General features: G+C 48.6%; 1 protein-coding gene across 2 annotated transcripts in view; it reads left to right on the top strand.

Moving 5' to 3' along the window:
- CNGA3 (cyclic nucleotide gated channel alpha 3) overlaps positions 1-5,290 on the top strand; it is a 29,486-nt gene that overhangs the window by 3,965 nt on the left and 20,231 nt on the right. The gene's annotated exons all lie outside the window — the stretch shown is intronic.

Raw genomic sequence — 5,290 nt, 5'->3', positions numbered from 1 at the left:
GATTGTGCATGCAAGGCTCTCGGCACAGTCCCTTCTGTGTGGTTGATTCTTGATCAGCCCTCCCTGTCGGTCTCAGAAATGACTCCCCCTCCTGTGGGCTTCTCGGGTCCTCCAGGCTGGAAGCTTTCTTCTTCTGCTTTGACCTCAGATAGCCGCATCTGACCAGGCATCTGAAGCCGGCCATCTCCCAGTCATGCCTGGCCACTAGCCCAGTCTCACTGAGCTCCACTTACTGAGCCCCTGACCAGTCACGTGATGAAAGCTCGGATTAACACAGAGTCCCACAGTAACACTACTGAGATTTCAAAAGGAGAGTGAGAAAGAATCCTTCCTTCATGAGAGAAAGAAATGTTGTGCTTTATCTTATGAAGACAAGAGTGGGTTGACAGATGGAAGTTTCCAGAATGTTCCTTGGAGTCACCAAAGAGTGTGAACTCATGTTCAGGATGGTGGTGGGGTAGCCTCGGGGACAGAGGCTGGGCTCCAGGTCCCCTCCCTTGCTTCCCAGCCCAGCACATGAGATTGCTTTGAACAAAGGATTCTGACACATATACATTAAAATTTTTAAGTTTTAAATCACTATTTTAGAGGGAAAATGGTGTTTGGGCAAAATACATCTTTGCCTTGAAATTCCAGTCCTTTAAGAAAAATTTTGGAAGAAATCATTGGGAATTTGTGTACTTAAATGTTAATCACTCTTTATCTTCAATGATATCAACAAGGCTGTGTTGGGGACCTGTGTGTCAGTATGGCCCCCAGGAGGAAAGAACTACATGTCTCTGACCCCAAGACATCCCTGCCCCCAGGTCTTTCACCAAATTGGAGGCCCAGTTTTCTGCTTCTCTTTTTCAAGTTATTGGAAATATTTTCCTAGTAGAAAGTCATAGGAAGGATGAATACTCTTCATTTGAATGGAAAACTTTTTACACCCTGAAAATACCAGAAATAAAAATGTCTTGAGTTTTTCTTTTCTACTTAGATCTGTTTAGTTGGTGCAATTATTTCAGAGACGTCTGGCGTATTATTTTAGGATACTGCAATAGAGAAAGACTATTCTCCGCTACAGAGAATTGCAGCAAGGCCTGAGGGCACCCCAAGGCCCAGATCGATCTCCTGGCATAGCTATTTTGAGTGAGCTTTTGGGTATAGCGGGTTGTGTCCTACAGAAGAGAGGCCTTCGTGCTGCTCCCTGAGTGGAGCCCAAAGCAATTTTCACCAGAGAAAACCAATTTCGGCCTGCTTCTCCAGGACTAACGACTCCGAAATGCACTGCTCGGTTCCCTGTCACATGTGGCCTCAGGGCTTAAGAAGAGAAGAAAAATAAGGTGTCATATTCTCCAGCCTCATGCTGAAAGGTCACCTCCGTTTACTCTCATGTCCCCAAACTCACCAGAGGAAGACATCAGAGGCTCCAGAGCCCAGAGTTAATTACCAGTTCCAGTTCTCAGAGCAACCTCTGTCCCCACCCAAAAACAGGAAGCTTTTGCCTTACCAACATGAACTCCTCCCTACAAATAAACTTAGAAGTTGAACATTACAATTTGAAAATCACCTGGTCTTTCAAAACAGTCACCTTATTGTGTGGCAGTAGCTGCTCTTGTTCCTGGTAATTACCGACTTCGTGAGGCCTCTTCCTTGGACGGCATTGTCACCACCTAGAACCAGAGTGGGAAGAGGCTTCAGGATGGTCTTGGCTGGGTCTGCTCATCTGCAGAGACTGCGGCCCTGTCCAGCCCTTGCCCCAGGCCCCTCAGCCAGCTATAGGCAGTCCTGACCCCGGGTTTCCCTGGGAGGGTCTCGCTTCCCTTTTTTGCATTGATTTCCGAAAACTTTTCCTTTTTTTTCAGTACCTGTGTCTCCTTGGGGGGTTCAAAATGTAACCCTGGACATTTAGTTCTTCTCCTTTCTTCCCATCTCCCCTCCATGTGCTTGGTAAAGTCGGTTTCTCTGAGAAGTAACTAATTGGGTTTGCTATTCAAGGGTAAAGATGCAGAGCTAAAAGAAAGACCCTGACTTGGCAGAATTACGGGCATCAAGAAACAAGCCGGGAGATCGTCGGGGAGAAAAGGCCCCTGGGGGCCCCTCGAACNTGCCCCAGGCCCCTCAGCCAGCTATAGGCAGTCCTGACCCCGGGTTTCCCTGGGAGGGTCTAGCTTCCCTTTTTTGCATTGATTTCCGAAAACTTTTCCTTTTTTTTCAGTACCTGTGTCTCCTTGGGGGGCTCAAAATGTGACCCTGGACATTTAGTTCTTCTCCTTTCTTCCCATCTCCCCTCCGTGTGCTTGGTAAAGTTGGTTTCTCCGAGAAGTAACTAATTGGGTTTGCTATTCAAGGGTAAGGACGCAGAGCTAAAAGAAAGACCCTGACTTGGCAGAATTACAGGCATCAAGAAACAAGCCGGGAGATCGTCGGGGAGAAAAGGCCCCTGGGGGCCCCTCGAACTTACTCCTCGGAAGGGTCTCGCTGCTCTTCAGGGCTAAGTGTGCCCTTCTGGGCTTGGGTGTTTGAACAACACTTAAATCAACATGAAATTGCCAATTTCATCCTTATTTCCTTCATGAGGATCAGGAAACTTAAGCCCAGAGAGCGTAAGTGGCCAGCCCACAGAACACCTAGCCAGCAGGTGCCGGAGTGGGGATTCGAACCGAGGCCTCCTGGCTGCCTACTCTGCAGCAGCCCCTGCAAGTGGATGTCATGGATCCAGTCCACATGCAATAGCTCTCACTGCTGCCAGTTCCTGGCCTGCTTGGAAATCTAGAGTGGGTTTTGCACTCCCTGCCTGTCCACCAGCTCTGATGTCATGAACATTGATTCCTTTGCTGCGAATATAAATAAATCTGGTCTCAGGATATTGCCTCACGCAATTAACAGGAACCAGACTAGGCGGAAACGCTGGGCCAACTGCTTGGTGCCTACAGCTCCCTGAGGAGCTGCTGGTGGGGACAAAAATTTTCATCCTTGGGATTGTGTCTGGATCTTTTGCTATGACAGAGCCCCAGCCCAGGAGTCAGCTGCCACCACTACCACCCATGCCAGCTGCTCAGATCCAAGGACTCCAGAGATGGACTCACTTTTCCCCCTGCCACCTGCTCCTGTAACTGACCTGGGTGCCTGGGAACATGCATCCCACCTTTGAAGTATACAGAATATTAGAAGGACAAGGGAATTGTAGCTTTGAGCTGCAGCAGGGCCTCGCACAGCGTCTCGGATGTGGATATGAATGAGACATGAGTGGGTCTCTTATGCGTACAGAGAGAGAATTCAATCAGGTGGTCTGGAAATAAAGAGCCATGCCCACACAGCACAGCCAGATGGATCAGAGTGACATCTCTAGTGACATGTCGCAGGGTTTAGTGCTCGGCCACATCCTATTAACTTTTGTTTTCATCTGTTTCATACATGAAAATACAGAGGACATCTTCATGTAGTGAGTGGAGGCAGATTTTGAAATGGAATGGAGTAACACTGGAATCTCAGCCTTGCCACTTGGCCATGTGACCTCTGGGAAGTTACTTAACCTCTCTGAATGTCCCTGTCCTCNTTGCCACTTGGCCATGTGACCTCTGGGAAGTTACTTAACCTCTCTGAATGTCCCTGTCCTCTCTTACTGGATCCTTGTATGGATTAAATGATAAGATACAAGTGTCTGACACACAGTGAGCAGTCAATAAGTGTCTGTGGTGTGTGCATTGCATTTGTGAGTGAGATAGTGATGCGAGGAAAGGTGAGTTTGTCTCCTCTGCATACCAAGGGTCCCAAAACATCAAGTGGATCAGATAAATGGGAAGATCCAATACTTAATCCCAAAAATTCTATTGCACATGCACAAACTAGGGCTGTCTGGATTACCAGCAGTCTGTGCTATAAGACTTTGGATTTTGGCTTATGACCAAAAAAAGACACTGAAAACACACAAACTACAAAGACTTTCCAGCCTCGGCTCCAGTAACAGCAAGCTGGTCTCAGTCTCCCCAATCAGTCAAGCAAGAACTCGGGAGCCTGCTCACAGGAGAATGACCATGACAGGGAAGAGACTCGAACCCACAGAGGAATGGCTGGATGGGCTGGGGATTCTAGCCCAGAAAATCAGATGTGGCACAGGTCCCACCACTGAAGATACCACATCAAAGATGAAGTGCCCGACTCCGTGTGGTTCCAGCGGAAAGGGTAGCCCTGCCACGGGGAAGCTGAGGGAAGGAGAAACCTGCTGGCAATTGGGCTTCCAAAGATGGCCCAGACAGGCCGCAGGGTGGTAGTGAGCTCCCGCTGCTGGAGATGGCAGGGTCGCTGCAGAAAGGAGAAGGGAACAGCTAACCGGCCAGGATTCAAGACCTCTGACTTCTAATCACTCACCGGGGAGACTGAAGCTTGGCCCTGATGTTAATTCCTGCCTCCTGCTTCCACCATGTAACCACCTTGTTAAGAAGGCTAATTAGGCTGGAATAGGTCACGTGATGGAATTAACTTGTCTTGCTAGAGCTCCTCAACACTTGTAGAATGAAGTGCAAATCCCTGGAGGCCGATGCCTGGATGGCTTTTAATCAGGTTGATCAAACTCCAGCCCGAGGAGGTTTTATAAGAAAGGAGAATATTCTCAAACACATTCCTGATATTGTTCCAGACAATTTAACAACCAGGCTCTGCCGATGGGACCAGTGCTTGCACTGAGTCGTGGGTACTTGTCCTATCTGTGCTCATGCTTTTCATTCTGAATTGCACAGGAGAGGTCACTGTCCCTTACCTCTGCATTGTGGGGGACAGAGACTAGGGTTTGGCAAAAGGGCCAAGTGGAAGTGGATTTGCATTAGAAAGCACTGTACAAATTATTTGAACTGTGTGTAGAAGCCTAGGCCAATTCAGTACAATAATCTGGGGCCCTTCTCTTAACCACTGGGTTCCCAGGAAGACTGCCAGGCAAGCACACAGCTAATGCCACGTAGCGTGACTGTAGCACACACTGTGGAAAGGAGGCCTCGTGAACCTAGGAGGTGGTATTTCATCTGGCCTTCGAAGGTAGGATTTCAGTAGGCAGAGATGTGTTAGAACCAAAATCCTTGTCTGGAATTATTCCGTGGAAACACCTGCTGTGTCTTGAGATGGCATGCCCTGGGACCTCAGCCCACCTTGAGCTCTGCTGAAGACCTGGCTAACATCTTCTACCACCCTCCTTCACCTAGCTGGGGGACAGTAGTTGGACATGAGCTACCTTCCTTGGTCTGATTTGCTATAAGGGAAAAGCCACATTTATCCCCAAAGCCAGGATCAGCTGGAGGTGTACCAAAGTGGGGAG

Source organism: Galeopterus variegatus, unplaced genomic scaffold (assembly GCF_000696425.1).
Source record: "Galeopterus variegatus unplaced genomic scaffold, G_variegatus-3.0.2 Scaffold10800, whole genome shotgun sequence".
In the NCBI taxonomy this organism is placed as follows: Eukaryota; Metazoa; Chordata; class Mammalia; order Dermoptera; family Cynocephalidae; genus Galeopterus; species Galeopterus variegatus.
Note: the sequence above shows the minus strand (reverse complement) of the source record. Positions and strands in the feature narration are given on the sequence as shown.